The sequence below is a fragment of the Theobroma cacao genome, chromosome 6, assembly GCF_000208745.1.
Source record: "Theobroma cacao cultivar B97-61/B2 chromosome 6, Criollo_cocoa_genome_V2, whole genome shotgun sequence".
NCBI classification, from domain to species: Eukaryota; Viridiplantae; Streptophyta; class Magnoliopsida; order Malvales; family Malvaceae; genus Theobroma; species Theobroma cacao.
This window is the reverse complement of record NC_030855.1, coordinates 10614795-10628852: the sequence shown is the minus strand read 5'-3', so window position 1 is coordinate 10628852 and position 14058 is coordinate 10614795. Positions and strand designations below refer to the sequence as shown.

At 33.8% G+C, this 14058-nt stretch overlaps 1 long non-coding RNA gene across 3 annotated transcripts; it reads left to right on the top strand.

Annotated features, from left to right (window-relative positions):
- LOC108662388 lies at nucleotides 4607-12451 on the top strand. 3 transcript variants are annotated; one of them, XR_001928319.1, is made up of 3 exons: nucleotides 4607-4647; nucleotides 5304-5377; nucleotides 12388-12451. It is a non-coding gene; the product is annotated as an uncharacterized LOC108662388 (long non-coding RNA). The 3 variants fall into 3 exon arrangements; XR_001928318.1 differs by lacking the exon at nucleotides 12388-12451 and adding an exon at nucleotides 6246-6353; XR_001928317.1 differs by lacking the exon at nucleotides 12388-12451 and adding an exon at nucleotides 5760-5799.

Below are 14058 nucleotides of genomic sequence, written 5' to 3'. Positions count from 1 at the left end.
ATTTTAAGAACAGAATACAAAGCTATTTAGATCTGTTCTTGGTGCATTATCAGCATGTAAAATGGAGATTAAAGTCTCAATAAATTGCTAGAAATGTAAGGAGGACAAGTACCTTGGAAATGTTCCAAGAGAAAATGTTGTCCAAGGATGGAGGGAGGTTGCAAAGTCACAAAACGTGACTAAAAAATGTTGTTGCGAGCAGTACCTTTAGGTCCCAATTTTTCAATTTTTTGAATAGTTAACTCACATCATAAAATCCTAAAATATTATTCTAGAATGGTTCCATGAGTTAGCTATTAGGATAAATTTTACTGGAATTTAATTCCTAATTTTAGGCCACCAAAAAATTTAAAAGCCGATTTTGCCACCTACAGATACGGGTTACGGTTTTTAAATTTTTTGATTAGTCAAATCACCTCCTTAAATCCTGAAAAATTATTCTGAAATTGTTCCATGAGTTAGCTATTAGGATAAATTTCATTAGAAGTTAATTCGTAATTTTAGGCCACCAAAGAATTTAAGAACCGATTCTGCCACATGTAGATATGGTTTACGGTTCTTAAATTTTTTGAATAGTCTAATCACCTCCTAAAATTCTGAAAAGATATTTTGGAATTGGTCCATGAGTTGGCTGTTAGGATTAATTTTATTAGAATTAAATTCCTAAAACGAGCTACCATAATGTCATGTAATCGGGACATGTTTATCGTTGTCTGCAGTAGAACATATTTTCAGTTAAGACAAGAAAATTTAAACGTGACACGAATATTAAATAAAGATTTATTGTCCATAATTTCATTTAAATTACCTACAATGTTTGGGTAATGGATGGCATGCAATGCTTAATTATAGATGGATTAATAATATGACCACTTAAACGTTTAGGAGCACAAATTAAAATTGTTTTAGTTTGTAATAAAATTTAATCCTAACCCTATGTAGTACCTCGCACTTTGAGGTCGTGGCTAATAATGCTTACCGGCTACTAATTGGGGTTGATTATGGAGAAAAACGGGTAATTCAAAAGTGAACCTGCGAAGCCTCAACCTCTATAGACACGTAACTAGAAGTAGACGCGATAAAACGGACTAGGGGTAATTTCATCATTTTCTTTAGTTAGCCCTTAGAAATATGCTTTCAAATATTATTAAGGCTTAAGTAGGCCTAAGGCACAAATGAATGATGAAAATAAGGATAAAATGATGAAGGAAATAGAAATAATGATGATTTCCAAGGTAGGGGCAAAATGGTCATTTGTATCTCGAGTCTAAATTTCTAAGTTTTCGTGAACTCGAGTACTTCTAAACCATTATGGACTTTGTCTCAGTGTCCAAAGAGTAAAAAGTTGAACCGAAGGAAAGAAGAAGACAAAGTCACCTTATGGAGGGCATTTTGGTAAATTACATGAAAAATTGGATAAACTTTATATATAAATATCTAAAGCTACAGCAATTTCCAGCAGCTTCCAGCCATTTCTCCTTCCCTTCCCATCTCGCGTTTCTTCATCTCCATGGGAGCCTCCCATAAAGCTTCCATAGCTCTCTCAATTAGCTTCAATTTACAAGCTTTGGTGCACTTTTTCATAGAACCTTTGGTGCTCTTTCACTCTCCCACCTTAAAACCCTTAAAAAGTCTTATTGCCATCTTTCTCTCACTAGTTGGACATGTAGAGAGAGAGAGAGTGATTTCCCTTATTAGCTTGAAGAATTTTGAAAGAGAATTCAACTACAAAGACCATCAAGGTGAGTATAAGTTAAGGTTAAATTTCTTTAGTTGTTGATAATGGCCAACAATGGGATTTGTGAGTGTTTTATTGTTGAGGTTGTTTATTCACTCTTAGGGTGACTAGAGTGGTGTAAATAATTAGCCACTTAATAGCAATTGGAAACTAGTTAGGAATAACTAGTAGAACTTGATTTAGGAAAGAGCTTTTGGAATTATATTAATGCCAATTTGGGTTAGTTGTGATGTTGTGTGTGTATAGGTTCTAACAAGGCCTCACATGTCAATTTGGAGCATTAGTTGAGGTTAAAGTCAAGCCAAAGAATCAACAAGACCGGTGAGTGAACTTGCATCAAAGTGTTTTTGGGAAATACATATGTGTTGGGATGAAACATTTAAATGATTTTACTTGGTTTTCATTAAATTATGCATGGGAACAAGCCCTTGATAAAATGTTTTGATCTTGTGAAATTGTGAAATGTGTAAAAAGATGAATCCATGTGATCCCATGTTATGTTGGTATGTATATATATGAATATGTGTTGTGCATTGATGAATAATGTTGTGTGATAATGATGACCCAGCTATGTGCGATGTGGGAGTGCACATGAACTGAGGATGACCCGGCTATGTGAGAGTAGGTAGTGCGCATAATCCGATGATGATGACCCTGCTATGACAATAAATGAAGTGGGGTAGTGTACATGTTTATATATGTTTATATATGTATATGTGATAGAAAGTTTATGATTATAATATGTGATTGAAATGAATAATCAGAAACTTGATTATTGTCAATGTGTTCACTTTGATGTGCAATATGGTATGAATGGATTTTGTGGCATGTGAAAATCCCTTAATCGTCATCTGACTTGAATCTCGCTGCAGCGAGAAACTCTCTGGTGGTGGGGGCACAAACCAGCCCTGTTTTTGGCTGTAGCGAAAAAGAATTCTTGCTACAGCGAGCAATTTTGCTGCAGCGAAATTGGATTCTCGCTGCAACGAGAAACTCTCGAGTAGACCCAAAATTCTGGTGCAGCTCTTCCACTTTGACAATGATTTTGACTACCTTCCAATCAGAAATGGGAAACATGGCAAACATCAAAGTTGTATCCCAGCCTCTTGGGTTTCTAATGGTTCAAAAATCAGATCAATTGGACTTCTGTAGTGGGAGATATTCTTGAAAAACCAAAACATATGCAAACTAAGACTGTTTCTTGCTGTAGCGAGAAACTTGTTGTTCTACTTGCTACCTTGCTTGATTTTGACATATTTTTCACCCATTTAACTTCATGGATTAATCATGGGTTTTTGCAACACTATGAGGTTATTAATCAAAGTTTGAAATGAGGGGTTTTTAGTAAGAAATTAAATCAATTGCATTGTTTTTGAAATAAGTACATCATGATTTCCAAGTTCTCCTTATCGATTGCTTGTTCCCTTCTTATGTTCACTCACTGAGTTTTATACTCACATTTTTAAACTTCATTTTTTTAGATTCGAAGACAGTTGGGACCTAGATTGAGTGTCCACATATGCTCGTCCTCTTTGTAGGTACTATGGCATCTCAGTAGCTGTACCTTCACCCACGATCACTTCGCTAACGGTCAAGAGTTTGTTACTTGTGAACGTGTATATGTAATGTAATCTGCTAGGATCCATGTTATGAAATACCCCATACTTTGATATGGTGATAAATAAAGTTGATCAAATGCAAATTGAGGTCAATTAAAATGTTTAGAAGTGATAAAAGACGAAAGGAGTAGTTTAGGATAAAATATTTCGCAAGTGAGAAAATAATAATAAAATAATAATAATTTTATCGGAGGAGAATTTGTGAGATAAAAGGCGATTTGGAAGTCAAGTGAGGCATAATAAGGTATTTTGGGTACCAAGGAGACAAGATAAAATTTTTAGAATAAAATAATATTTTATTAATAAAATAATATTAAAATATTAATATTTAGCCGGATGTCGAAGTCAATCAAGAAGGAGGATCATATGGTTGATCCAAGTGGGGGAGAAGATGACAAGCCCGACTCTACAGAAATATTTGTGATGACATACATGTGGTGGATAGCATGTTTACATGCTAAGAGAGTCTTGAAAAATTTACAAAAGTCGGTATTGTACCTAGAGGTACAATAAAGTTGATTTAAGCCTCGAACTAGATCAAATAGAGAATTTACAATGAAATTAAGAATTTTAAAGTCCCAGAATGGGTTAATATGGTGATTCGGAGTTCGAGGATCAATTTGGAGTCAAACTGGAATTTTCGCTATCTAGGGGCAAAATGGTCATTTGCCACCTGGGGACAAAATGGAAATTTTTAGAAAAGATTTTTGGCCCCATTTGACTTATTGGAGTAAGATTTGAGGTTTAGAAGTGAAAAATTTTAATTTCGGTATAATTTGGAGAAAAAGGGTAAAATGGTAATTTTGCCATCCGGAATCGAAAATTTAATTTTTGAAAGGATTTTGATCAAATTTAATTATTTGGAGTGTGAAATGAGTATGAGGAGTGCAAATTATGCATTATGGCAAATTTTCAATTTTTGGGGCAAAAATGTAATTTTTGAAAAGTTCGGGGGCAAAAGTGTAATTTTGAAAAATTTGCTCCACCAAAACTTTGGAAAAATCTGGAAATTTCACTTAAGACTTGGATAAGTCAAAGGGAATGCATGGTGGAAAAAGTAGGACAAATGGATGGCTAGAAAAAAAAATGAATTAATAAAATATTTAAAATATGAATAAAATAATATTATTTCATTAAACAATAAAAAAGGCATAAAAAAATCAGCCCACCCATTCTTCTTCTTCAACATTCGGCCAAGCAAGAAACAAGAGAGAGAAAGGAGAAAATAAAACCCTAGCTAAGAAATTTAAAGGGAAAATAGGTGGAAATTCAAAAATCAAGTGAAAAAAGGTAACATTTCTTAAATTTGTCTTGTGCTTTACCTTTCCCATGCATTTTCCATCATTTTTCATGGTTGAATCATGTGATTTGAGGATGATTTGAATTCTGGTCATATGGGTTTAGAGAGAGAAAGTTGTTAGATAAATTTGATTTTGAGCTATGTTAGTGTTTAGTGTTAGTTTAGCATGTTTATGAGTAAAACAACAAGAAAAATATTTATCTTCTCCATGAATTTCTCTAGGCCGAATCTAGCCAATGGTATGTGAGGATGAGGTTGACTTTATTTTAAGAGAATTGGGTGGAAAAATGATGAATTATGAGGTTGGAAATTAAATGGGAATTTTCGGTGCAATAAATTGAAATTTTTACCCACTAGGGGTAAAAGCGTAATTTATAGTCCGGACTGATAAATTGGACCAAATTCACAGTCATTGAGGTATTGTGGATATAATTGGATAATTGAAATTGAAATGGATGGAATTGGAGTCGAATTGGGGATTTTAGGAATTTACACCGTGTATAGGCGAGTTAGGTCGGACACCGCAATTAAGCGATTGTCTAGACATTTCAAATCCTATCTAGTGCATACGCATGGATAAGAGCCTGAAATAATTTATGATAAATTGACACAATTTATTGAATTTTGTGTCATGGATTATGGATAGGTGGTGAGTCAATTGTTTCGGGTAAGAGACTGCACCCGAGGGCGGAAGATAGGAGTATTTCTACTCCTAATACTGTGAGTAAACTTATTATCGTCTTAATTATCTAGAGTAGTTTTATACAACTGTGTGATTTTATGAAAAATGGGTTTAAATGGTAAATTGCTATGTTTTAAGAGAAATTGTGATTTTATAAAATGATTTTATAAATTTTCTGGAAAATCGAATATTGGTTTTGAAAATAGAGTAATTGGAGACTGCTAGTTTGTGTTGCAAATTTATGGTTTTGAATTGAATGGCTTATGACAATAAATGAGCATGAATGGCTAAACTGATTTTGGTGTTAGAATTATTTATACTGTGTATTCAGCCTTGAGAGGCTAGGTTGCGATAAATTGCCATGTCATGCTAGAATGAATTTTATTGATTGGTGGATTATATATTAATTATTTACTGCAGAGGGGGTTCCGTGGACCAGCCTATTAGAGGGGCACGGTAAACTCCATTATATTATTACCTCGAACGGAGAGGCGCGTAGGGTATCTCCTGGGGTATAGCTTAGGGTTCACTTCACGCCAAACCACCACGTGAAGGGGAACTCAGCCAACGCCAAGGAACGGCTGTATTTTTCTCAAACAAAAATATATTTTAAGTGTATACAAAATTTTAACAGCCTTGGCGGACTCGGTTAGATGCCCTGCGCAAGGTATCACCGAGTATGAGTTTTGGCACGAGCCAAAGTTTTAAGAAATTCATAAGCCAAGTTGATTACTCGATTTTTATGGATTGATTTTATTTGGTTGAAATGAGTTGAATGGTAATGAAATTACAGTATGATGATTTATTTTAATTGTCTCCATTTACTCGACTTTAGATAGTTTAGATGGTATCTGTTTACTCACTGGGATTTTATAATCTCACCACCCTCATTTCCTCACATTTCAGGCTCAGGGAATTTCGTAGTTAGCTGACTTGAACAAGGACCTTCATTTGGACTCGAATCGGTAAAAGCTGTAGGTTTCCAGCTTCCGATGCATTTTGGATAGATATGGGCCCACGTGTCACTGTAAAAGAAATTTTATGCTTTGGTTATTTGCTTTATAGTATATATGAATATAATTATCTTTTACGCTATAAGAATTATGTACCGATAGTTTTATGAAAATTATTTTACAAGAAAATAGTTTATTTTATTGAATATTTTTATTATATTCAAATGGTCAAATTTTCACTTCAAATGAACGTTTTAGATACTTAATTTTTTTTAAATCATTAAATATATATTTTCGGCTTACCTACTACATTTTTAGCAAGTTTCGAGGTTTTCGACAAAAATGACAAAAATGCCCCTGTGAAAAAAAAAAAAAAATGTTATGTTATGATTTGGAAATGATTTGTAATCCTTCGTATTTTGATTATTTGATAACTATTGCTCACCGGGGAAGTGCGAAAGCTGATACGAGAGCCTTGCGAGGTTTCGATCGACATTCGGGGTGAAGAATGTTTGTCGAGGCTTCGCGGCGGTTGTCACGGGCTCGATGGGGAGTTCCGGGTCGTGACAATTTAGATTGGTATCAGAGCATGGTTTAAAGATCAGATATTTTGATTTTAAAGCTTTGGATTTTAAAGTTTTTGATTTTAAGGTTGTTTTAAGAAATCTACACTGACACTGCGTGGCCCCAAGTCCAGTTAAGTTAAGATAAGTTAAGTTAAGTTAAGTTAGGTTAGATTGAATAGAATGTATGCATCTACATATAGAAATCTACCTACTTTTGAGATGCATAAATAATTAAACAATTACTATTTGATTGCATATAGGTTTTGAGGTGCACTGGTGACATACACACCATATCTAGGAGAGACGGTAGTCCCGACGCCTCTCATAGTATTAGTGAGGGATCTCTAGATTCTACTGTTAGGAGCCGATGGCAGCCCGAACCGAGTAGTCCAAAAAGTGCAGATAGTAATAATATTAATGTAAGCATAAGAGGTTCCCTTTTGAGAGAATCTAAGGAATATACTAAAGAAAGGGAAAATTAAGGATAGCCGAAGGAGGTATTCGTTCTAGGAAGAGTGTGAGAGTAGTCCGACACTTTCCACCAGGCTGTGGGAGAAATGTAAGGGGACAACCAGAAAAGGATAAGGAGAAAATAACAGTGGCAAGTAGACCCCTTAGAAAAGTGTCAAGTGTACGACATTTTCCTCCCGGTTGTGGAAGAAATGCTGCACCCGTGAGTGATGAAGAGTATAGGAGAATACAACAAGCTTGGATTGAGGAGCAAAGGAAAAAAATCTCAAGAGGAGGAAAACCCGGAAGAGGATCTTTAGGAGGACTCGGAGTAGAATCTTCCGATAAGATCAGATTAAGATGATGATCCCAAGGACATGTAATATTTTCGTAGGATTTTACACTACCTTAACTCTAAGTAGATGTTGTGTAAAAGAGATAATAATTATCTATACAAAGAAGTAAAAATAGTTTGGCTTTTAAAGTATAGGACTAGAATGTATTATAAAATGGTTGTTTAAGTAACTGAAGGTATATGGGAATCTTTAGTATGATAGAGATAAATTGGTAATATAATTATTGAGGAAGGTTATAGAAGGAAGCAATAAGGTTATAAATGACATTCGGAATGGATAATGTGATTACGTTAATGATTGTAATTTAAGCATGAAGGGGATTATTCAGTGATGTTATGACACTATGAGGTAATAGTTGGGCACAAATATAACCCAATGAAGTTAAATTATGGAATATGGGGAATATAAAATTTTGATTCAGTAAGGATTGCGAGAATAAAGTAAGGAGGAAGCTGGGCTGTTTTCGTAGTTAATTATACCGAAAGTCAATAAGATTATTGGAGTATAAGACAAAGAAGATAATTGGATAGGGATGACAATAAATTTGAGGAAAGTTGTAGATAGTAAGCAACTTATGTGTGGAGTGGTATATGTATCATGAATTTATTACACTGTATGGAAAGGATGTTTTGAGGTGGAATTTTATGAATGTTGATAAAAGTCAAAAGATGACATGAGATGAAAGTATTAATCTGGCTTAGTGTGTATGACAAGAAAATAGAAGGTACCTATACTTATGGAACTCATGATATATATCTAAAAGGGAAACCACTGGTTGAGAATGATTGATGTGGTGACTTTGAATGCAGACAAATAGCTTTGATGAGAAAATTTCTAATAGCTACAGTGCTTCAACATTGACTGTTCAACGTTATAATGCTCCGAATACCTCACGCCTATGATGCATGAGTAAGATGGGAGTGACACGATAATGAGCTTACAAATTGAATTTTGGTTGTTGGTCATTGTGTTTTGTTATCTGGGAGTCTTAAATATTCTGGAGAATGTTTACCCAAATGAATTGAAAAACTTCTTTATTGCCTTGTATATAGGCATATAATAAAAAAAAAAAAAATTGAAAGATTCTTGAGATGACTATATTGAGATGAGATACCAAGTAATGAAAGTGTGAAGGAAGAATTACGAGACTGGTATAGAAAATCAGTTTATATAGAATATCATTACGAGAATTTGTAATATCTGTTTTGATACAGTAAAATGACAAGAGTTAGGAACAACATGAGGCTAATTGTGTGACACCCTAGAAACCTATGAAGATGAGTTAGGGATTGAATGGATGAGTACGTATTTATATATCTTTAAGATTAAGTGTTTTAGGAATACATAAACATCTTTGAGAAGAGATTCTAATCATACACAGCAAGTATGAAACGTAAAATTTTTAAAACTTGCTGAGAAGCCTAACGGCTAAATCACAAGTTAAGGGATCACATGCTGTGAGACATAAGTTTAAGATAGATATTCCCAAGGAAATACTCAAGAGAAGTTTTGCTCTGGATCTCGTTAAAGCAAGCACTAAGTTATGTGATTATAAAAAGGAAGCTGTAAGCTGAGAGTGATATTAGTATTAATATTGAAAAATACTTGAGGAGAATCTAGTTTTAAGTTTTACAATTTCAAGTACAATTTATAAATTAGTTAAGGAAGAATGATGTTATGTTCATATGAAGGAGTGGAACAAAGGATGATAGAAGTTGACCTTGAAAATGAAGTCAGATAATGAAACTTTCCTAATATATTATGGAAATTGGAATTCGAAAATGCTTAAGGCATACATGATTCAAATGGGTTCGAGTCTTAAGTGACAAATCAATATCGTAATGCAAGAAAGATACAAGGTAATATAGAGGCATGAAAGATGATTAAGGACAAAAGGATGACTCTTAGGAATTGTGGTATTGCATGAGATGCAATGATCAAGTTGAGATAAATCTTTGAGGCATCAATAGGATTATAAAGCATACACGCATAATAGATTATAATTCAATGGAGATGACATTGTGATGAATGATATATAGTATAAGGAAACTCAAACATATGGTTGGAAATGATATGAATGATATGAAGTTATACACAAGTATAATAAGAAGGTTGACATGCACTATAAGAATTATTATATTGAAACTAGGATTGGGATACGGATGAATAAAGGGGGAATGTAGTCCAAGGCATGTGAACACATGGATTCCTATATATAAAGAGAGATGTTGACATTTGAAAATGCATGTATATATGTATATATGAAATTGATAATTTTACTAACTGAAGTGAAGAATGGTTCTCGGTAATTGGGAGATTTTGAAATAGTGTCCAGAGAGGTTAGTGAGCTAAAGTGTTAACAGACATGTAATGAACGATTAAAGTTATGAATGACTTTGAAAGTAAACCTTAAATTGTTTAAGTTTTTAATGGAACTCCATTAAAGGAAGGGTTTGGACCAGTATAAGATGGATGAATCAAGGTTGAGAAAATTGGTATGGAGCAAATTAATAAAACGATGAATAGGTATACATAAGTAAGTATGATATGTGATCGAAATCGGTATAATTGAGATGAAGTTATGGTTCAAATGTAATAATGGTGATAAAGGCATGCTTAGTGTCTAGATATAAGAGATCATGGTTGTGAAAAGTATTACTGATCCGATTCCAAAGGATGATAATTGCCGTAAATAAAGCATTTAATTGAACTGAAGGTGAACGAGGGAAATAAATTGAATGTCCCTATAGAAGGAACAAGGAGTAGGATCATAGAAGGAGATTGATAACGCAACATCGACGGGAATTCGAGGACGAATTCTATTTAAGTGGGGGAGATTGAAATACCCCATACTTTGATATAGTGATAAATAAAGTTGATCGAATGCAAATTGAGGTCAATTAAAATGTTTAAAAGTGATAAAAGACGAAAGGAGTAGTTTAGGATAAAATATTTCGCAAGTGAGAAAATAACAATAAAATAATAATAATTTTATCAGAGGAGAATTTGTGAGATAAAAGGCGATTCAGAAGTCAAGTGAGGCATAATAAGGTATTTCAGGTACCAAGGAGACAAGATAAAATTTTTAAAATATTAATATTTAGCCGGATGTCGAAATCAGTCAAGAAGAAGGATCATATGGTTGATCCAAGTGGGGGAGAAGATGACAAGCCCGACTCTATAAAAATATTTGTCATGACATACACGTGATGGATAGCATGTTTGCATGCTAAGAGAGTCCCAAAAAAAAAAATTTACAAAAGTCGGTATTGTACCTAGAGGTACAACAAAGTTGATTTAAACCTCGAACTAGATCAAATAGAGAATTTATGATGAAATTAAGAATTTTAAACTCACAGAATGGTTTATTATGGTAATTTGAAGTTCGAGGATCAATTTGAAGACAAACCGAACTTTTCGCTATCTAGGGGCAAAATGGTCATTTGCCAGCTAAGGACAAAATGGAAATTTTTAGAAAAGATTTTTGGCCCCATTTGACTTATTGGAGTAAGATTTGAGGTTTAGAAGTGAAAAATTTTAATTTCGGTATAATTTGGAGAAAAAGGGTAAAATGGTAATTTTGCCATCCGGAATCGAAAATTTAATTTTTGAAAGGATTTTGATCAAATTTAATTATTTGGAGTGTGAAATGAGTATGAGGAGTGCAAATTATGCATTATGGCAAATTTTCAATTTTTGGGGCAAAAATGTAATTTTTGAAAAGTTCGGGGGCAAAAGTGTAATTTTGAAGAATTTGCTCCACCAAAACTTTGGAAAAATCTGGAAATTTCACTTAAGACTTGGATAAGTCAAAGGGAATGCATGGTGGAAAAAGTAGGACAAATGGATGGCTAGAAAAAAAAATGAATTAATAAAATATTTAAAATATGAATAAAATAATATTATTTCATTAAACAATAAAAAAGGCATAAAAAAATCAGCCCACCCATTCTTCTTCTTCAACATTCGGCCAAGCAAGAAACAAGAGAGAGAAAGGAGAAAATAAAACCCTAGCTAAGAAATTTAAAGGGAAAATAGGTGGAAATTCAAAAATCAAGTGAAAAAAGGTAACATTTCTTAAATTTGTCTTGTGCTTTACCTTTCCCATGCATTTTCCATCATTTTTCATGGTTGAATCATGTGATTTGAGGATGATTTGAATTCTGGTCATATGGGTTTAGAGAGAGAAAGTTGTTAGATAAATTTGATTTTGAGCTATGTTAGTGTTTAGTGTTAGTTTAGCATGTTTATGAGTAAAACAACAAGAAAAATATTTATCTTCTCCATGAATTTCCCTAGGCCGAATCTAGCCAATGGTATGTGAGGATGAGGTTGACTTTATTTTAAGAGAATTGGGTGGAAAAATGATGAATTATGAGGTTGGAAATTAAATGGGAATTTTCGGTGCAATAAATTGAAATTTTTACCCACTAGGGGTAAAAGCGTAATTTATAGTCCGGACTGATAAATTGGACCAAATTCACAGTCATTGAGGTATTGTGGATATAATTGGATAATTGAAATTGAAATGGATGGAATTGGAGTCGAATTGGGGATTTTAGGAATTTACACCGTGTATAGGCGAGTTAGGTCGGACACCGCAATTAAGCGATTGTCTAGACATTTCAAATCCTATCTAGTGCATACGCATGGATAAGAGCCTGAAATAATTTATGATAAATTGACACAATTTATTGAATTTTGTGTCATGGATTATGGATAGGTGGTGAGTCAATTGTTTCGGGTAAGAGACTGCACCCGAGGGCGGAAGATAGGAGTATTTCTACTCCTAAAACTGTGAGTAAACTTATTATCGTCTTAATTATCTAGAGTAGTTTTATACAACTGTGTGATTTTATGAAAAATGGGTTTAAATGGTAAATTGCTATGTTTTAAGAGAAATTGTGATTTTATAAAATGATTTTATAAATTTTCTGAAAAATCGAATATTGGTTTTGAAAATAGAGTAATTGGAGACTGCCTGCTTGTGTTGTAAATTTATGGTTTTAAATTGAATGGCTTATGACAATAAATGAGCATGAATGGCTAAACTGATTTTGGTGTCAGAATTATTTATATTGTGTATTCAGCCTTGAGAGGCTAGATTGCGATAAATTGCCATGCCATGCTAGAATGAATTTTATTGAATTGGTGGAGTATATATTAATTATTTACTGCAGAGGGGGTTCCGTGGACCAGCCTATTAGAGGGGCACGGTAAACTCCATTATATTATTACCTCGAACGGAGAGGCGCGTAGGGTATCTCCTGGGGTAAAGCTTAGGGTTCACTTCACGCCAAACCACCACGTGAAGGGGAACTCAGCCAACGCCAAGGAACGGCTGTATTTTTCTCAAACTAAAAATATATTTTAAGTGTATACAAAATTTTAACAGCCTTGGCGGACTCGGTTGGATGCCCTGCGCAAGGTATCACCGAGTATGAGTTTTGGCACGAGCCAAAGTTTTAAGAAATTCATAAGCCAAGTTGATTACTCGATTTATATGGATTGATTTTATTTGGTTGAAATGAACTGAAAGGTAATGAAATTACGGTATGATGACTTATTTTAATTGTCTCCATTTACTCGGCTTTAGATACTTTAGATGGTATCTGTTTACTCACTGGGATTATAAAATCTCACCCCTTCTTCCTATACATTTTTCAGGCTCAGGACAGTTTGTAGATAGTCGAGTAGGACGAGAACTAAGCTCGGAACTGCATTATAGAAAGTAAGAGTTCACAGTCTTACATCCTCTTGGTCAATTGGAGCCCACGTGTCATTGCAGATCAAAACTTATATTTTGGTTATCTGTATTTCTATTCATACAATTTTTACTTTACTTTCATGTGCGAAAAATTATTTACGAATATTTCTATAAAAATTTATTTTATGAGAAAATAGAATATTTTATTTATTATTTTTGAATAGTACTAGTTGTCAACAATTTGCTTTCAAATGAACGTTTTAGATACTTAATTGTTTTTAAATCATTAAATATATATTTTCTGCTTACCTACTACATTTTTAGCAAGTTTTGAGATTTTTGACGAAAAATTACGAAAATACCCCTGTGAGCCAGAAAATAATATTTTATTGTTCTTATTTAAAAATGACTTAAGATTTTTTTGAAATGCGAGATTTAATAACTGTTGCTCATCGGGGAGATGCGGAAGTTGATGCTAAGCCTTGCGGGGTTTCAATCGACATTCGAGGTGAAGAATGTCTGTCGAGGCCTCGCGGCGGTTGTCAGGGGCCCGATGGGGAGTTCCGGGTCGTGACATGTTATAAGTCAAATATGTATATTTGATTACTGATGCCACTATGACTTGGCAAACGGGTGACATTATTTTGACATAATAAAATTATTAGTATTGGGTCACTATAAAATATT